We start from the raw sequence: 21249 nt of genomic DNA on the forward strand, positions 1-21249 counted from the left end.
AAAAGATTCAAAATGATTGAGAAATTTGTTTTTGCATTAATGAATTGTATCTTTCCTTTTAACTTAAGGGAGATATGAGTATCTGAACAGAAAGTAGCTCAGCCTGACTGGCCATTATCTTTTAAATGTTGATCTCTACCGTTGATGAATTTCCATGCCACACAGTAAACTGATGTTTGTTAGAAGTTGGCAATAGGGATTGTCGTGTACAGAGGAAGACCGAAAGCAGTGCACAGGTGAGTCCAGACATGATACCTTGTCACTTTCTCCTGCTATATTTTGTTGAGAATAAGAAAATTAGAATAAACATTTCTGGCGTGCAGTCCCAGTTCTGAATGATGCACGAGGTAGCTCCTGCTCACAAGGACGCTGCAGTCCTGTTTCTGCTGCAATATTGTGTGGCCACAATGATAGGTCAGATGCATAGCAATTCATCTGTTAAGTTTCAATAGTCTGAATTTGTATCTCAAGTCTGGCTTCAAAGTGAGGACTTTGGTGCCTTTAAAGATCTCTGGATGTCCTGAAGAGACTTGCAACCAATTAAGGATTTGTTGATTGTGGCAGTCGATTTGTAACAATCTACTACAAGAGGTGATTTGTGGGTAAAGATTGAGGGATAACTACTGGCCAGGATTTTGGAAGAATTTCCACTCTTCTGGTTCTTCCCCCACCTCCACTGATCTTTGGAATAGTACCAAAGTCATCTTTAATTCGAAGTACAGTGCCAGCGCTTTCTCAATATTGCATTGTAGCTTCAGCCTGAAATCTGAAATCATTTTCCTTTGTGTAAGGTATTGTTCTACCTATCGGAGTATTTTACCATTGATGCTCCATAATGTCAGTGTCATATTTGATCAAATGCTATTGTGATGTCAATGGCAGTTGCTTTCCCCTTGCCTCTAGAATTCAGTTATTTGATGTTGAAATGAAGGGCTGTGAGGAGCTCTGGAGTAGTGATCCAGGTTGTGGATGTTGAAGTGCTACTTGATGATGCTGCCAATGTCTACTACTTTGAGGGTAGACTGACTGAGATTGGATAGATTATTGGATTTGTTTTCTCCTTTTTCTGATCTGCACCTTTTTCCACCTTGATTAGTAGAAGTCATATCTCACTGCAATGGAATAGCTTTGATAGAGGCACAGCTAGTTCACGAGAGTAGCACTGTTGGTAATCCCATTACTACGATCAAAATGTTGCCTGCGCCCATAGCCTTTGCTGTATCCAGTTCTTGCAACCATTCTTGAAATCTTCTTAAGAGGATCGAAGGTCAACTTCTCTGGGGTTCTCGGGTAGAAGCTGGAGGGATCATTCTTGAACAGGGGTTATTTTCTTGCACACAACAAGAGGAATAACAGTACCTTAGTTCATTTAGACAGGGATAAATGTAACTATTACTATGTTCCTCATCAATGGAAGAAAATGCTGTCTGTTCATAGGGTGGGAGTGAAAGAGTGAGAATGGATTGCTGCAGTGTAGTTGACCACATTTTCTATAAAACTGGTTATAAATTGATAGTGTTTGGGTGCCAGACACCAATGAAAACCTGACACATCACCAACCAAATTAAGGCAGATAACTGTTCTATTCGTGCACTGCTCCATTTGCAAGCTGTGGGTTAACTTAGCAGCTCAGCAGAACTTTTGCACCTTCCCATGTACTCATATATTAGCGTTAAAGCCTACCATATTTCATCATCTTCTCTGTGGGGGAAGGAGGACCAAATAGTAGATACTGTACAGTTTAGTTTAGACCTTGTGATCTACCTTAACATGTGCAAGATTTACAGATGGTCCTTTTCATCAGGAGGTATTCTGCCATTTATCTGGTGAAATGGTGACAGTGGAGAATTCTGGCTGGATATGGTGCAGCCTGTATGTCTTTAGTGGAATTTCTTCATCAGGTGAGGTTAACAAAAGTAGGTGACAGGATGTAAGAGGTCCCCACCCTTCCCACTTATCACTTCTAATCTTTACAACCCAGTCAAACATTTATTGAAAGGGTAGGTGACAGGCTGTCTATACAATGCTACCTTAAATTATACTCTATTTGTATATAGATTTTAAATACAACTTGAAGGTGAGGTTCTGTTTCTCTGATGACTGATTTTTATATTGAAACACATTCAGGTTGTCCTCTGTTTCACAGCACTTTGAACATTGCAGCCCCAATGCAGAGATTTTTCATTTCAAATAAATAAAAATGAACTGAGGTAGTTCAAGAACATTTTATTTACAAAGTTGGGCCTTCTGAGACAATTTTCAACCCAAATTCCCCCAGAGTGTGCTTTTAAATTGGTTCTCTTGTGTCCTTTCATTTTAATTTCAGTTAGTACTTTCTGTTTGTCATTTGAAAGATGGGTCAAGCTTCCCAATTCAGATGTAAAAGGATGATGATCCTGTTATTCTAGGGGCCACTTCAGGAAAATATTTTTCCAAGCTGTTCTGAAAAGAGTAGAGTGAATTTGCTGAACAACACTAATTTGGTAGTTTTTTTTTATTGTTTATGTTTGAAGCAGTGTGAACCATAGGACATTACAGTAAAAGAAACAAGCTTCAGCTCTTTTAGTTTGTGCCGAACTATTATTCTGCCTAGTCCCATTGACCTACATCCACTCCATACCCCTTCCATCCATGTAACTGTCTACATTTTTCTTAAATATTAAGATTGAGCCAGAATTCACCACTTCAGCTGGCAGCTTGTTCCATACTCCTGCCAAATGTTCCTCCCTAAACTTCTCCCTTTTCACCCTTAAATCGTGTTCTCTGGTTTGTATCTCAACTAACCTCAGTTGATAAAGACTACTTGAATTTACTCTTATCTATACCTATCATAATTTTGAATACCTCTATCAAATCTTCCCTCATTCTTCTACCCTCCAGCAAATAAAGTCCTAACCTTTTTAACCTTTCCCTATAACTCAGTTGCTCAAATTCCAGCAACATTCTAGTAAATCTTCTCTGCAATCTTTCAATTTTATTGATTTCTTTTCTGTAGTTAGGTGACCAAAACTGCAGACAATATTCCACATTTGTCCTCACCAATGTCTTTACAACTTTACCGTAACATCCCAACTCCTGTACGCAACACTTCGATTTTCAATGGTCACTGTGCCAAAACCTTTCTTTTTACAACCCTATCTACCTGTAATACCACTTTCAGGGAATTAGGCATCTGTATTCCCAGGTCCCTCTGGTCTACCGCACTCCTCAGTACCCTACCATATACCATGTACTCCCTGGTTTGTCTTTCCAAAATGCAACACCTCACACTTGTCTGCATTAAATTCCATCTGCCATTTTTTTTTTGAGCCCATTTTTCTAGCTAATCCAGATCCCTCTGAAAGGTTTGAAAGCCTTCCTCGCTGTCCATTACACCTACAATCTTTGTGTCATCTACAAACTTGCTTGTTCATCCAATTTACATTATCATTTAGATTAACCGTAACCCTAACCCATAATTTAGATTATGGACCCAGCACCGATCCTTTAGGCATATCAGGCCTCCAGTCAGAAAAGCAATCATCCACAACCATTCTCTGGCTTCTCCCATAAAGACAATGTTGAATCCATTTTACTTCTTCACCATGAATACTGAGCAATCGAACCTTCCTGACTAACCTCCCATGTGGGACCTTGGCAAAGGCCTTACTAAGTCTGTGTAGACAACATTCCTGGTGACCTCCTCAAAAAACTAAGAATAATTAAATATGGCCTCCTATGCACAAAGCCCTGATCTCTTGGAACACTTTTCAATAACTTAACTAGTACTGAAATGAGGCACTCTGCCCTATAATTTCCTACATTATTTTTGGAGGTTTTTCCAACAATGAAACAATATGAGCTGCCCTCCAATCCTCTAGCACCTCACCTGAGGCAAAGGATATTTGAAATATATCTGCCGGGGGCCCTGTTATTTCTGCACTAGCTCTGTCAAGGTCCAAGGGAATACCTTGTCAGGGCCTGGGAATTTATCGACCTTTATTTGTTTTAAGACAGCAAGTACCTCATCCTCTTTAATGTGTAAAGGTTCCATAACTTCAATGCTTGTTTGCCTTGCCTCCCTAGATTCTGTGCCAGTTTACTGAGTAAATAAAAATACAAAAAAAATTAAGATGTCCCCCAACTCTTCTAGCTCCATACATAGCTGACCACTTGAGGACCAATTTTGTCCCTTGTTATCCTTTAACTCTTAATATAGCTGTAGAAGCTCTCAGGATTTTCCTTCACATTATTGGCCAAAGCAATGTCTTGTCTTTTAGCCCTCCTGATTTCCCTCTTTGGATTTTTTCCTGCATTTATTAAACTCCTCAAATACCTCATTTGCTCGGTGTTGCCTATACCTGCTATACACTCTTCTTAACCAGATCCCCAATATTCCTTGAAAACCAAGGTTCCTTATGTCTGTTAACTTTAATCCTTACTGAACATACAAACTGTACTCTGCCTTTGGAGGTCTTCCACTTACTGAGCATATCTTTGCCTGAAAACAACTTGGCCCAATCCACGCTTTCTGGATCCTTTCTCATTTCTTCAAAATTGGCCTTTCTCAAGTTTAGAATCTCAACCTAAGAACCAGGCCTATCCTTATCCATAATTATCTAATGGTGAAGTGTTCCCCTACACTTCTGTTACCTGTCGTGTCTCCTGAGCTTTTGTTTTCCAAGATCCAGTTTTCTCAAGTGCCCGTGGCACTTTTCTCCTTTTGCAGAGTCTTTAAGAGAATTCAGTTTGTTTAACTATTCAAGCCACTGGCATGGGTCACAAAATACTTCATTGCAGACATCAAATTGTGAGAAACAGTTGAATTTCATTTCTCAGTCTGCTGGGTCAGCACCTAGTTTCCACATGTAACACTGGCATGGGTCACAAAATACTTCATTGCAGACATCAAATTGTGAGAAACAGTTGAATTTCATTTCTCAGTCTGCTGGGTCAGCACCTAGTTTCCACATGTAACAACCAAACATTCCTGTTTCTGCACAAGGCAAAAGGCAGAAGTTTGATACTTCTTAATACACCATGAATTTAAAAAGCAGAACTCAAAAGCATCAGCAAGTTCCTGGTCCATGTTGCAATGGCTTCATTACTCTGTCATTCTGTGTGTGCTGAGTCCATGTGAAGTGATTTCAACTCTAGCTTTCACCTCTGCAGTCTCCTGAAGAGGCTCAATCTGAGCAAATCCCAGGAATTTGAGATCCAGAAATCCCATTGAGTTTGAGAGTTATGGAAACCAACAATTCAGATCCAGATGCACACATCTAAACTGGCTTGTAAACAAAGATAAATACGGACCTTTTAATAAGCTGCTTCTGATGATATCCATTATTTTGCTGCCTTGCGAGCAAGAGATCACTAGTCCATTGATATTTTATGACATTCAGCAGCTAACCTTTTTCTTACCTCTGAGGAACACTGACAATGAACCATCAAGGATCTTCCTGCAAGATTCTCTGTATCCACTGGCAATAGAGGAGAGCATACATACCCCTACTTCCCCACTGTCAAGACTCTGTTCACACCTACTGTCTCTGGTGAAGAGGCAACGCAGCCTACAGGCCTGACACCAGAAACAAGGACTGAGTAGTAATTAACAACGTGAACTGCTGTCTCACAGATCCAGCAATCCAAGTTCAACCCTGACTCTTGGGTGGTGTCCATGTGGTATTTGCACATTCTCCCTGCAATTTCATGGGTGTTATCACACTCCCCAAAAATCTACATTATAGGTTAGTTGGCCACAGTAAATTGCCTCTCATGTGTAGGTGAGTAGTAGAATCTGTGGGGATGGGGGAATAGGAGAGAATTGAGAGGGATATGGGAGAATAAGATAGGAGTGGCATCAAATTGGTCCTTGATAATTGGGCCATAAGGCCTCACAATGCTATATGACTGATTCCACATGCTGTATTCCACAGCAAGAGCTTATCAATACAAACCATTTTAAGGATGTTAGAGTTCTCCTTGACAAAATGTAATCTTCTCACCAACTCACAAGAATCCTTGTCTGATCAGATCGAAGAGGATTTGGGAACCACTTAGTGCTTAGAGACCCTGCAATACTACACATCACCGTGTGCCAATACCAGAAAGGGGAAGGGGGGAGGAATTTAGACAACCCATTCACACCTGGCCTCTGGCAGAGTCTATGAATTCCAGTAGGATTTGTTTGCTATTTGCATTTGGCTTTTTTATGACAAAAAAAAACTTTGCCATCTGTTGTGACTTTTTGTAGGTGGTCTGCAGGGAAAATGGATAGACACTGCCTGTAAGATGTTAACTGGGCAAAAAGGAAACACTTATTAAAAAAAATCCACATAATATCGCTACCCAAAGAGGTTTCTGACATCTGGTTAGACCATCAGGCTGGTTGGGTAACATAATTTAAAATGTTGAAGCATGAAATAAAAACATAAGAAATTGGAGCAGGAGTCAGGTATCTGGGCCTGTTGAGCCTGCTCTATCTTTAAATAAGATCATGGCTGATCTGATACAACTCAACGTACCTGCCTTTCCCCATAAACCCCTAATTCCCCTACTGTGCCCAAATCTATGTCCTAAATGTCTACTGTCTCACTGGGCAAAGAATTACACATATTTGCAGCTCTCTGGAGAAAAGAAATTCTCCCTCATTTCTGTCCTAAATCCTTCCCCCACCCCCCCCCCCCACCCCCTGAATCTTGAGGCAGTATTTCCCCACCCCCCCCAGTTCTAGTTTCATCTGTGGAAACAACTTTCCTGTCTGTTTTGTCTATTCCTTTTCTAATTTTATGTCGACATATAAATAAATTACATAAATCGAGACAAAACAAAAATCAGTGTTCGTGCAATAATAGAATTCCAAAAATATTTTTAATAATTCAATCATAAAACTGCACGACATTAAACGTCCCAGATGATTGGATAAGTACTTTCTTCACAATAGACGCTTAATCTACTCATTGTAGCTCTGATAATAACCAAAGCAAGCAGTGCCCACTCCAGATGGTAGACTAGCCCTCCGAAGGAATTCCTCCTCTCTCCAACTATAATTTTCCCTAATATCGCCAGTGCCTACTATGTCAAGAGGCAAACCAGCAATGCAACCCCATAACATTTCTAACCTCCCAATATTTAAGGCATACAGAAGCTGGCTGCTTTTTAACATCCGTAAACCTGCCTTTAAAGACAGCCTTTTCACAACTTTTGGTAGCTCATTACTTTAAAATCACTGATGTTAGCAAAAGCAAGTCTAAATTAAGGTTAAAACTATTTTCTTTCTTCTCTAAGATATACAACAGTACATCCATTCGTCCAGTCAATTGAGTCTGGAGAAAGTGCGTCACCCATTTTTACTCCTCTTAGAGCTGTGGTTTTCAAACTTTTTCTTTCCACTCACCTACCATTTTAATCACAATACCATCAATGCTCTGTGATTCGTATGGGATTGCTTAAGGTGGGATGCGAGTGGGAAGGGAAGGTTGAGAATCACTGCTCCAGACCCAATTGTTACTGAAATGTTTTGCTTGAGAAAGATTGTCACTGGCCAATTTCCTTTGGAGTTATGAAACTGTGCACATAACAAGTCAATTAGGTACGATTAAAATAGTGGTTTTCAAACTTTTTCTTTCCACTCACATACCACTTTAAGTAATCCCTTACTAATGGCATAGGGAATACTTAAGGTGGTATGTGAGTGGAAAGAAAGTTTGAACACCACTGTCTTAGAGGAATGGGAGTTATTTTATGCCCAATGACAGAAAAAGATTTTCTATAAATATTTTTAAAAACTATAAATTCCTTACAACCCCTAATTTATCCAGAGCCTTACCCAATTATCCTGTACCCAAATGAACTGAAAGCTTTTGCTTGGACTATAAATCCTTAAAATTTTTGCCCTTATCAAATGAAATATTAATAATGTTTGTATTTTGATTGCAGCCAGTTTGCTTGTAGCTGAGATGAACACCTTTTGATAATCATTCATTGCTTCGACAAGTCTTTCAGTTGTGAGTTTCATTAAACAATTCTTAAAATTATTGGGACTGCAATTGTCTATGCTACTTAACACTTTGCAATTAATTATCTGATGTGGAAATCTGGACTGTGCAACCTGCCTTAAGAAATTCAATTTTTTTCCTGCACTTTATCAGTGGGGCAAAAAGAATATAGCTAACAATATTCTTCCTAGCCCTTTAAGATTGCTCAAAGAAAAACCATTGGGACTTGCTGTATTTTTTAAAAAAGCTCTCAGTTTATTTCATTGACCAAACCTTTGTTATTTGCTTGACACATAGGAGTGAACTTTGTGATATCTGCTACATCATTACTAATACAGGTCTCTTACTCACCAACACCCAAAGGACAATCTACATTAGCAGGGCCTCCAGTACTTGCCAGAGTTTTCCTATTAACACTGTGTTCTCAAATACCCTTGCACGTAGTAAGTCTTGGCTCCTGAACTAGGATTAACATAAACATCTATATCTTGGAACATTTCTCTCCCTTAAATCATTATCTCAGAAATTGTCAATTCAAGCTGGACACTATTTCCTTCTATTAAAATTTCCTTTATCCACTTATACCATTGTCTCATTAACCAATTGAAATAAACATTTCAGTTCCATAAACTTACTTTTGCTTCAGCAATCCATTTTTCCCACACACTTTAGAAATTCACTAGTGAAATTAACATATTTATCACCAAGCAGAAAGGTTTCAATGTAAGCTGATCTCTAAAAATCATCCTCAACTTAAAATTAAATTTACATGCTTGTGTTCAGCACAAGCAGGATTGTATTAGTTTAAGAATGTATTTGATTTAATCAGATAGCTATAATACTTGTATAATTTGAGTACTCTTAATGTTATATCCTTGTTTTTCTCATGGTTTATGTAACCAAAATGCTTCCTGTCTCCCTGCCTACCTCCCCCCCCACCTCCTCCCTTACCAATCCAAAGTGGTCCTTCATAACATCTTCCCAAAGATGATCCACTTCACAGCTCTTGATTTTTATTTATTTTCTTACCAATAGAACACTGAAGAAGTATTTTCCACTGTTGTACTTCTCTCTCTATCCTTGTACAACATGTTGGATACTGCCCACACCTCAATATGAGGGTGTTGACAAATTGGTCCCCGTTCCAGTTTTTAATGGCAGGTTACGCAGGAATTGGATATCTTTTTATTCTTTAACTCCTTAATTTCTTTGATTTTTTTTTTCTCCAGCACTTTTGTGTATTAACTCTTTAATTCCTGCACCTTGTTAACCAAGGCCAACCCATTTCCCAGCTCTGCCAGTTGAGATTGAATTTGGGTCTTTTATTTGTGACACTCCCAAAATCACTCTCCATTTCATCATACGACGATTGGATGGTGAAAATCTTCATGATCAGAATATTCTTGATCTTGATAATTTCAGGGTCCATTAATTTCTTGATCATGGCAAGATTGTTTTCTTTTGCAAAATGGAAGGAGTCCCTGGTGATCTGCCTTCTGACATGCCTGTCTTTTTATTATAATAGAAATGGAAATTTGCATCTCCAATTTCAGAAGACGTAATCGGTTTCTATCTCTAGCACAGAGAATACAGTCAGTTGTGTCTGTCCTACAGTAAGTGTAGGATTTTGTTTGTTGTTCTAAAGAGCAGGTGAAGTTATTTTAAGATGTTCTGCGACCCTCTCATAAAACCAAGTCTCTAGTAAAGCATACTCATTTAAAAAAAAGTGCTACTTTTTAAACCAAGGATCTGTCTTTCATGGTCATATTTCCTCTTCCTGAAACTTGAAGCATTTTATTTTTGCATGGTCATGTGATAGAGATTTTGAAATGCAGGCCCATGGTGTTTGAGTGGTGAGGGAGGAGGTGTCATTCCTATGCACCAGAAGTATTTTTGCTTATTTGTTGGAAAAGGCTTCTGATTAACAGTACTTCATTGAAACAATCTACCCCATAAATGTAGGCTGGTGCTTCAAGTAAAGTCACCTTTATTTATCATTCATACCTTGCTTGCACAGTAAAGACAAGATAGCGTTTCTCCAGGACCACAGAGCGTATTTACATAAATATAAGTTGAGATAAAAGTTAAATACATAAAATATTAAGATGTATACTGTAAGAGACCCCTGTACCAAGGTACTCTCTGCACATGTTCTGGGAATTCAGGAGTTTGATTCCTGGGGGGGGGGGGGGAAATATGTTGCCCAAACTGGACATAAAGGCCCGAGTGCTGCAGTATTTTCTAACAGAAGGAGAGTTTACTTGAGGGGTGTGTGGAGTCCTTCACAATGTTTATGCAGGCATCAAGTGTTGTAGATGTCCCTCATGGTAGGAAAAGCATCTCCAAAGATCTTTTCTGCTGACCAATATCTTTTGCAGGGTCTTGCAGTCCATTGAGGTACAACTACCCAACCAGGCGGTGATACAGTTGCACAGGATGCTCTCAATACATCCTCTAGAATGTAGTGAGGATGGTTGGGGTGGGGGGGTGGTGGTGTGGGAGATGAACTTTCTTCAGCCTTCACAGGAAGTAGAGGTACTGCTGGGCTTTCTTGGCTAAGGAGCTGGTGACAAGGGACCAGGTGGGATTCTCCACTAAGTGCACTCCAAGGAACTTGGTATTCGTAATGACTTAAACGGTGGAGCCATCAATGGTCAGCGGAGCAAGGTCCCCTCCAGGCTTCCTGAAGTTGTCAGCCATCTCTTGTTTTTTTTTCAACATTCAGATTCAGGTTGTTGGCTCTGTGCCAGTCTATTAGTGACTGCACCTCATCTTTGTACACTGACTCATCATTCTTACTGATCAGGCCCACCAAGGTTGTGTTGTTAGTGAACTTGATGTGGTTCAAGCTGTGGTTAGCACAGTCATGGGTCAGTTGTGTGGTACTGAAGGAATACTGTCTCTTTAAGCTGAGCTGAAGCCATCCTTGTGGATATAAAATGGCCCTGGCATGTTTGAGCAAGAGCACTTGTCCCCCACGTTATTATGCCTTGGTCAAAATTAGTAAAACATTATCCAATCGAAGTCACCTTTTTATTTGTGGTACCTGGTCCTGTCCTAATTGGCTGCTACATTTCTAACATTAAACTAATGACAACATTCAAAGTACTTCATTTGGTTATAAATGGCTTTAGGATTTGTTGTATGAAATGTGCTATATTAATGCAAGTTCTTTTCTGGCTGAAACTCCTCTCTAGACCGATTGACAGCATTTTTGAATTGACTGCTGTATGGTTTTTTTGGTCAAGGAGCCACTGTAGATAATTGTGCATCAACTAACATGCTTATGGAATTATACAAATCCAAGGTCAAAGTTTGGTTCCTCTAATGCATGAAAAGTTACTCATTCTGAAGGTTTTTTTTTGCTAAGTGTATCTAAAAGATAGGAATAAATTTGGGCTGGTCCCAAATACAGGATTGTTTAATCATGCATTACCCGCATAATAACACAATAAACAAGGTGTGTATCTTGTTTAACTATTAATATTTGTAATACTGAAGTATATTGCCATATTTTAGTGTTTTTAACTAGTAGATTAGGTTAATATGTCAATATTGAATCACTTAAACCAGGAGCTAATAATTCCTAAAATCACTACATGATCCATGGCATATTTTCTAATGTGCAAGATAAAGTTGTATGCAGTTTCTTAATAAAGCTAATACTTTTATTCTTTGTGTGATATGCTTTAATGTTATAGAAGGTGGAATTCAACTGATAGTTATACTGATATCTGGGTGGCATTGAACCACCCCTCCCATCATGATGTACAATTGATTTGAGCATGTTTAAAAAGGCTTATGACCCTATCCGGATGGTGTCTGATTCTTAACCATCCTCTGAAATGACTGGTAGTGTCAAACAGCTCCAGAGATTAAAAACAGTTGTGACCTCGAAATTGTAACTCCATGCAGTTGATCACACAAGGTTGTGGGTTTTTCTGCATCAATCTGATGAATCAATGAAGCTAGGTTTTAATTTTGGATTTTTTTTTAACCAAACCCTCAAAATAATCAGGATAAGTTTGAATTTGGACTAGTATTCCAAAGTAATTTATTACTCGTGCCCTAAACCAACCTGTACACCTCTGTATTTAAAATGTAGAAGTAGTTAAAGCTGACAGTGAAATAAGAAAGTCTGCAGAGGGTGTAATTGTAGTAAATACACCCTCAGCAGGTTCACAGTGTCCATAGGGAGGCAAAGGTAGATAACCCACATTTCAGGCTTGAGCGCTTGATAAAGGGCTCAGGTTCGAAACGTTGCTTGTGTATCTTTGTATAGACACTGCAGGACTTGGTGGTTTATCCAAAGGTCCCTATCCTTCTTTGCATTTGTTACCTTGCCATCCAAGAAGTTGACGTTTTTCCATAGTAAGAAAATAAGAATCAGAAATAGGAGTTCAGCCCTTTCTACCATTTGGTATGATGGCTGATCTTTCTTTAGTGCCATCTTTCTGTAGTAATACCAAATCCCATGATTGCTTAAATATCTAAAAATATGCCTCTGTCGAACATACTCAGTGACTAAGGTTGTACCGCTCCCTTGGGTAGAATTTGCAATGAAAGATTCACTTGCAGAATTTATGGGGAAGATTTTTTTCCCTTTGAACTACTTCTATCTGGCTTGACACATTGTCAGACTCTTCAAATTTAGAGCCTGAATAAATATTAATAATATTTAGATTAGATTCAACTTTCTTGTCATTATGCCAAGTAAAATACAAAGGCAGTAAAATACAATTAGCATCCAACCTGAAGTTAATAGTGCTGTATACAAATAACGAAGTGCAAATAAAAACAAGTGTATTCAGCAAGCAAACCATTATAAAAGTACTGACAGTGCAATGTGAGACCAGCGTCACTCAGCACTGGGATTTAAGGTTCAGCAGGGTCACAGCCTTGGAGGGGAAGGGAGGGAGTTATTCCTGAGCCTGCTGGATCAAGAGCAAATGTTCCTGTAGCGCCTACCGGATGGAAGAAGAGGAAGAACTCCATGGTTAGGGTGAGATGCATCCTTGATGATTCTCTTCGCCCTGCCCAGACAGGGTTCCTGATAGATGCTCTCAATGGTGGGCAATTGGATGGCGATAATCCACTGGGCCGTTTTCACCACTCGCTAAAGTGCTTTACGATCCAATACAATTGCCCAGCCATACTGAGTTGCCATAGGTAAGTGTGCTCTCAATGGTACAGTCATAAAAACATCAATATCCTGGGACAGAGGTGTACTTTCTTCATACTCCGCACGAAATAGATGCTGTTGCACCTTTTTGAACAGAATGAAATAATATTTCTGCATTTCCAAAAATAAGTGTGGTACCAACAACCACAATGTTTCAGTTTGAGAATATTCTCTTCAAATTCTTCCCTCTGAGCACATGGTTACATTCTTCTCGGAGGAAATTAGGATTTATTTTAACAATGAATGCTTTCTTAAAAGATTCAGATAAAGCAACAGCCATTGCATTTCTTTCATCGGCTCGATCTCTTCCCACCTTTTACAAGGAGGCCTGAAGATGAGCAATGGTACAAGTTTGAGTTTCGGACATTACATTGCAGCATATGAAAGTATTGGAAATGAGGAGGATTCCAGATTTTCATCATATGTTTAATGTGAATAAGGTTTTAATTATAAGAAAGATTTGGAACATTTCAGGGGGAAAAAGAAAAGTGATCGATTTTACTGAAACCTGAGCGGTTTTGATGAAAAACATTTTTTTTCCATTGAACAACTGAAATTTATGATCAAAAGCAGGAATGTTGGATTCTTGTGGCAGAAATGTTGGAAATTGGATTTGTAGGTTTCAATGTAATGGCTGACATATTTTGTGGTAAAGGAAGATGGTGAGACCTTAGAACAGCTTCACCAGAGGCTTGTAGGGGCTGTAGGCAGATTGGCCTATCCCCAAAATCACCTTGTTTTGAAAGTAGCCTACACAAATTTATTTGGTCTTGCAAAAGCTGAGGCAATAATTTTGCTTGAGTGCATCACAACAAAAAAAAATAACAGCCAAGCCAATGGGCGAGGTACAGGGCAGCTGGAAGCTTAATGCAAGTTTAGACTTCAAGTGATTCAGAAAAGGAAGCAAAAAGAAAACTGAAGAGATCACAAGATAAGGAACAGAAGCAGGCCACTAGGCCCATTGAGTGTGTTCCATGATAATGGGAGGAAATTAGAAATGGGAGACTGAGACAGTGGAAGGCATAGCTGAAGTAAGAGTGCAGAAGGGGGACAAGTGATGTAAGTAAGTATATAGGCCCTTTCAGGTGGACCCTCTGCCTTGAGGGTAGCGGCAGGAGCGGATCTTAACCTGCAGACTCACCTTTCAGGTGGCAGCCCTAACTTGCAGTGATGCCTGGTCCACCTGAAAGGGCCTATTCCTATCCAGAGGTGCCTCCGGATCTGATGGAGGCAGGGTGATTGGTGCCGCAGCGCCATCTGTCATAAATATGTGGCATAGCAATGGCGGTCTTCCCTACCCATAATTCCCCCCCCCGCAGGTGGAACTGCTCTGTTTCCCACTCCATTTCAGCTGTGGGGGGATTATGGGTAGGGAAAACCACCATTACTAGCCACAGAGCTAGTGACAGCCTGCACGGGCCACCCCTGCCTCAAAGTTTCCCCACTGACTGCCCCTCCCCAGTAGGGTGGGGGAATGACAGGTCATGTGGTGGGGAGCTGTCAGGTAGCAGCGAGTTGGGTCATCGGCTGATAGAATCATCAGTTACAGCGTCTGCACATTCAGGTGGCTCGGCGGAGACTGGCACTCCGCTAATTAGCCCTCCAAGAGAGTGGGTGCAGGCGCCTCAGAGGAGCTTTCGGAGCATTCAGGTCTGTCTTTAGCCACATGGGGGGAGAATATGCAGCTTTACAATGGGGTCTTCAGGCCATCTAAAAGGGCCTTATGTAACCAGTATCACAGTTCGTTCACACATTTCATTGGCATTCATTTCAAGAGGAATAGAATACAAGAGTGGGGATACAATACAAGTATTGTGAGCAGCTTTGGGCTCCTCTTTTTAAAAAAATGTGTTGGCATTGGAGTGGGTTCAAAGGAGGGTCACTAGGATGAATCCAGATATGAAAGTTATGAGGAGCATTTGAGAACTCTTATTAGTCTGTATCTGTTGGAATTTAGGAGAATGGGGTGGGGGGGAAATCTCATTGAAACATTTTGAATGTTGAAAGGTGACTGAGCGGAGAGGATAAGAGGGCACAACCTCAGGATGGAAGGCCGTCTGCTTAGAACAGAGTTGAGGAGGAATATCTTCAACCAGAGGGTGGTGAATCTGTGGAATTTGTTGTCACAGGCAGTGGCGGTGAGGTGATGGGGTGCATTTGAGGCAGAAATTGATAGTTTTTTTTTAGCTAGGGCATCAAAGATTATGGGGAGAAGGCCGGGCAGCGGGGCGGAGCGGCAACATGGATCAGCTCCTGATTGAATGGGTGGGCAGACTCGATGGGTTGAACAGCCTATTTCTGTTCCTTGTGGCCTTAGACATTTAGGTAGCAACCTTTAATCTTTAATACATGTACGTGTCCAAAGGCACTTGGTAAAGATCTGATAAGAACAAACTAGATGATGATACTTAAAGCCGATGATGCAAGTTTGATTAAAAGAACCATCTTTCAAAGTGGGGTTTGAGAGAGAATGAGATGAGTGCACGCCATTGCCATCAATGGTGAGGGAAAGGGTGAGAATGTGTAAACAACCAGAATCTGATTGAACTGATAGATAAAATGGCAGGATGACTGGCAAGCCTAAAGTTGCAGATCCAAAATGATGTGGTTATGATTCACAATTCTGTGGCTATGAAGACAGAAGAAGCAAAGTGATCCAAACATCAAGGAATTGGATAAGAACAGGATAATCGGAGTGAATAGATTCCTTCTGGGTGTTCAGTGATTGGCAGGACAGGTCTGAGGGGCCAGTTGGCCATCTCCAGCTGAACTTGAACTCAATGCATTTACTGAGAAATTTTAGCAAGCTGGATAAAAGGGATTGAAAGTAGTTTCTAAGATGGGCATCTGAAAGAGTTTATTGAATGGAGATATGTGCAGGAACAGCAGCAAGGTCCAGGGTGTTGGATAGGGATCATTGTGCTACTTTAGTAAAGCATCCAGCAGCAGGCCAATAAATTACCTTGGGTCCTGGAGCATGTGCCCTTCTGGTTCAGGTACATGCTCCTAATGAGGCTGAAAGCAGTGTCCATACTGCTACGTTAAAGATTTACTGACCTTGGGAGTAAAACATGATGCAAACCTCTTGTGTTTTAACTTTTCCAACTTCATGGGAATGAATTGTAGAACATGAAATAATTCAGGTGCTCCCTATCAACTCACTCCCTTCCTCTTTCCAGAGCTCCTGCATTCTTTAAATTATGATTTATTTCTGTATTTGTCAAGATTTGTCCCATTTAGCACGGGCTCACTTCGGGGCTGCGTGCTCAGCCGACTCCTGTTCACGTTACTGACCCATGACTGCATCGCCAGATCCAGTTCCAACAGTGTCTTCAAGTTTGCAGTTGGCCTCGTCAGCCACAACGATGAATCGCTTTACAGAGAAGAGGTGGAAAATCTCGTGAAATGGTGTGAGAGTAACAACCTGAGTCTCAATGTGGACAAAATGAAGGAGATAATCATGGACTTCAGGAGGACCAGGAACGATCAACTCTGTAGTGGAAAGCACCAACTTCCTTGGAGTTAACGGAACTAGTGACATCATGGTCCATCGGCATCTCACTTGTCAGGAAGGTGCAACAGTAACTGCACTTCCTGAGAAGATTGAAACGGCAAGACTACCAGCCACCATTATGTCAACCTTCTGTAGGAGCTCTATCGAGAGTGTCCTGGCTGGCTCCATCACAATGAGATACTGTTGCTGCAGAGAAATGGATTGGAAGTCAAACCACAGAACCATAAGTGACAATTAGGATCACTGGAATCTCCCTTCCTCTCCCCCTCCCCCTCCAGCAATCTGGAATGAGGGGTGGGGATAGGAGCTCTATCAAGATTATCCTGGCTGGCTGCATCACGGTGTGCTATGGTTGCTGCAGAGAAATGGATTGGAGGTCAATCCACAGGACCATAAGTGACCATTAGGATCACTGGAATCTCCCTCTCCCACATCCGCAGCAGTATCCCTAACAACTTCATCTGTGAGAAGTGCATCCAGCTGAAGCTCCTGACAAGACAAGTTAAGGAATTGGAGCTGGAGTTCAATGAACTCCCAGTCATTCATGAGGCAGAGGGGATGATAGACAGGAGTTACAGGGACACTATCACACCCAGGAGGCAGGAGAGGGAAAGGGTAAAGGCAGGCAGCGCAGAGCACCCCTGGGGCTGTTCCCCTCAATAACGTATATGATTTTGAATACTTTTTTGGGGGGGGGGTTGGGAAACAACCTACTAGAGACAGCTACGGAGATCAGATCTCTGGCACAGAGTCTGGTCCTTTAGCTGAGAAGGAAAGGGAGGAGAAGAGGTGAGCTGTCGTGATGGGGGATTCCATAGTGAGAGGGACAGATAAGAGGTTCTGTGGAAGAGGTTGAGTATCCTGGATGGTATGTTTCCTCCCTGGTGCCAGGGTTCGAGATATCTCAGGAGTTCATGGCATTCTCAGGAGGGAGGGCGAGCACCCAGATGTTATGGTCCATTTGGGTAAGAAAGGTGAGGAGATCCTGCAAGGAGAGTTCAGGGAGTTGGGCACGAGGTTGAAGGACCAGGTCTCCAGAATAGTGATCTCAGGAATAGTACCCTTGCCATGTGCTAGTGAGGTTTTAGAAATAGGAGGATAATGCAGCTTAATACATGGCTAAAGTCATTCTGTCAGAGGGAGGGCTTCAGGTTTCAGGATCAGTGGGCTCTCTTCCAGGTAAGGTGGTACCTGTACCGACAGGACGGTTTGCATCTGAACTGGAGGGGAACTAATATACTTGTGAGAAGGTTTGCTAGTTCTGCTCTGCTGGGTTTAAACTGGATTTGCACGGGATGGGAACCAGATGCCAGAGCAGATAGAGGAGTGGAGGAGGGAAAAGTTGATGTGAAAATCGCATGCACCATTAGAAGTCAACAGGTTGAATGTGGTGAAAATGTTCTCAGGTGGATCTATTTCAATGCAAGGAGTATTGAAGGAAAGGCAGGCAAGCTTAGAGCGTGGATTGGCATGTGGAATTATGACATCATGGCCTTTAGTGAAATTTGGTGGCAGGAGGGGCAGGACTGGCAGCTCAATGTTTTGGGCTTCTGTTGTGATAGAACTGGGGGGGGTGGGGGGTTGGATGAACAGGTAAGGAATGGCATTACTCATGAGGAAAAGTATCACAGCTGTGCTCAGGCATGAAAGATGAGGGCTCATCTTCTAAAGCTATATGGGGTGGAGCTGAGGAACAGGAAAGGTGTGACCACATATATGGGGTTGTATTATAGACAGCCAAACAGTCAGTGAGAATTGAAGGAGCAAATCTGTAGACAGATAGCAGACAGTTCCAGGAAACAAGGTTGTGACAGTAGGATATTTTAACTTTCCACATATTGACTGGGACTCCCAGACTGTAAAAGGGCTGGATGACTTGGAGTTTGTTAAATGTATCAGGAAAGTTTTCTAAATCAATATATAACTAGAAAGAATGCAATACTGGATTATCTATTAGGGAACAAGACAGGACATGTGACTGTAGGGAAACATTTTGTGTCCACTGATCATAATGCCATTAGTTTCATGTTATTTATGGAGAAGGATAGATCTGGGCTAAATTGGAGTAAGGCCAATTATGAGGAAATGAGAAAGGATCTAGAATGTTTGGATTGGGATAAATTGTTTTCAGGCCATGATGTACAAGGTAAGTGGAGAATCTTCCAAGGTGAAATTTTGAGACTACGGAGTTCGTATGTTCCGTTCAGGATCAGAGGCAAGGTTGGGAGGCATAGGGAACCTTGGTTTTCAAGGGTTATTGGGGCTCTGGTTCAGATGGTGTATAACAGGTATAGGCAACATGGAACAAATTAGGTGTATAATAAATGCAAAAAAAAACTCAAGAAAGAAATCAGGAAGGCTAAAAGAAGCCATGAGGTTGCTCTGAGACATGATGTGAAGAGGGTGTGAGCAGGAGAGGGATGGGGTCCTGAGCACAGACTTGTGCTCCTTCCCCATGTTGGCACCATGGCATGAATCAGTTCCCCATCCATGGGTTAGAATAGTTTCCAACATGTCAGCCAAGCTGGAAGAACTGATTTCCTTTGTCATGCAGATGACTAACCAGAGCGCACAGGAAATAAATAATAGACAAAGGGCTGAGGGAAAGAGTGAGGAATGTTTTCAGATAGAAGACTAAATACCAGAAATGAAAACAGATAATGCTCCCAATACACAGCTGATCTGGCAGGATCTATAACTCTATGTCCAGACTGTACCTTACTTTTACTATTTATGAGATGACTAACTGGCCTGCTCACAAAACAACATCACTGCATTTTGACGGACATGACAGTGATGATGAGAATAGGTTTGATGAGTTAAAAAAGTGACAAGAAAACTGATCTTTATTTACACATGGAGGATTTTCAACAGGGAACACACTCATATACACAGCAGTAGCATGCAAATCATAGGCATCGGATGCTGGTCACATAAAGATACAACTCCTGATTGATGCTATGGCAGGTATTGTTATGTAGCCTTAGTATCACATTATGTAGGCACAATACTCTAATTGACAAGAAACACTACATCTGTAATGGGTGAAACGCTGTGGTCTCTCCCAGGTGTATGCCACAATAGTCCCCACTCTGTACCGGTATATACCACACAACTTGTCTCCAGGGTCTCGCAGCCCACATCCTGGAGTGGAGCTCAGAATTGTCTCAAGGGAACAAGAGAGTTAGCTGGTCCACGTAGTTGGCTTTTTATAACAGCCTGCTGGAGGGGCTGGCTCAGGTGTGCCCACAAGACCTGCGAGAATCAATTGCGTGGCAACTTCACCTTGATTGGAAGGTGAGGTGACTTCTGACAGATTCCTGCCAGAGAGGTCAGGTGACTTTCTGTATAACAATGACTATCAGCATGAACTTGTGAGGAGAGAACAATTTCAATCAACCTCTCTTCGTAGGATCATTCCTAGAAAGTGATTGTCAAGAGTTCAGAGTGAAGAACTTGGAACTGGGGGAATAAAGTCCTAATGAGTGCCCAAACCTCGGGAGGGGAGTGGGGTGGGGTGGGGGGGGGGGGGTGATTAGCAGAAATATAACCATATAACAATTACAGTATGGAAACAGGCCATCTTGGCCCTTCTAGTCCTCACCGATTTAAATGAAATTCCATTAGTCCCACCTACCTGTTCCCTGCATAATCCTCCAACCCCCTCACATCCATGTACTCATCCAATTTCCTCTAAAATGACAGAATTGACCCTGCTGCAACCACCTCTTCTGGAAGATCATTACACTCTCTGAGTGAAGAAGGTCCCTCTTATGTTACTTCTAAAGTTTTGCCCCCTAACCCTTAACTTATGACCCCTTGTTCCAATCTCCCCTACCCTCCAGGGGAAGAGTCTATTCACGACTACTCTGTCTATTCCCCTCATTATTTTAAATACCTCTAACAAATCCCCTCTCAACCTTCCATGCTCCAATGAATAAAGACCCAGTCTATCCATTCTTTCTCCGTATTCTAGATACTGTAATCCAGGGCAAAATTTTAGTAAATCTTCTCTGCACCCTCTCTACCTTACCTTCCTATAACTTGGAGACCAGAACTGCACACAATATTCCAAACCTGGCCTCACCAATGCCTTGAACTTCATGCCAATGATTGGAATTCTCCGAACCAGAAGATCGTGGATGCTGGTCATTGAGTTTACCCAAGACATGATGAGAAGAAATCTGGATTCAAAGAATGTTGGAAGCAAAGAATCAGCCATTTTCCCAATTGTGAGTAGCCCGAGTCGAATCACCTGCCCATAGTTTTTGTTCTTTAAATTTGCTGTTTTTACAGCGTGTAATTGGCATTGGAATAGATGATATCTCTGTTGGAATGTGAAATCCTGATTGGAATAGATGACACCTCAGTTCGAATGTTCTGAATGTGTATGACATTCCTCGTGGCTCAATGTTTCTGAAACTCTGTTCCAATAAGCAAAACTGTGATTTAAGTGTTTTGTTGATTGTACAGTGACAGTGCACAATATCTTCTGCTGCAATGAACGACTCAAGCTTCTCTCAGTGAGAATTATCTTCTCCCCTCCAACCCTTGGCCTAATGCTCCAATGTTGTTGA

The 21249-nt window shown here is 41.3% G+C and overlaps 1 protein-coding gene across 6 annotated transcripts in view; it reads left to right on the forward strand.

The window, feature by feature from the left end:
- Positions 1-11647, forward strand: part of rab22a (RAB22A, member RAS oncogene family) — a 79674-nt gene extending 68027 nt beyond the window's left edge. For 3 of the 6 annotated variants that reach the window (XM_069884838.1, XM_069884833.1, XM_069884839.1), the window contains one exon: positions 69-11647. The gene's annotated coding sequence lies outside the window, so the exon portion shown is untranslated. The remainder of the gene's footprint in view (positions 1-68) is intronic. The other 3 variants (XM_069884836.1, XM_069884834.1, XM_069884837.1) reach the window with 3 other exon arrangements.
- The last annotated feature ends 9602 nt before the right edge of the window (positions 11648-21249 follow it).

This window comes from Narcine bancroftii, chromosome 6 (genome assembly GCF_036971445.1).
Source record: "Narcine bancroftii isolate sNarBan1 chromosome 6, sNarBan1.hap1, whole genome shotgun sequence".
Lineage (NCBI taxonomy): Eukaryota > Metazoa > Chordata > Chondrichthyes > Torpediniformes > Narcinidae > Narcine > Narcine bancroftii.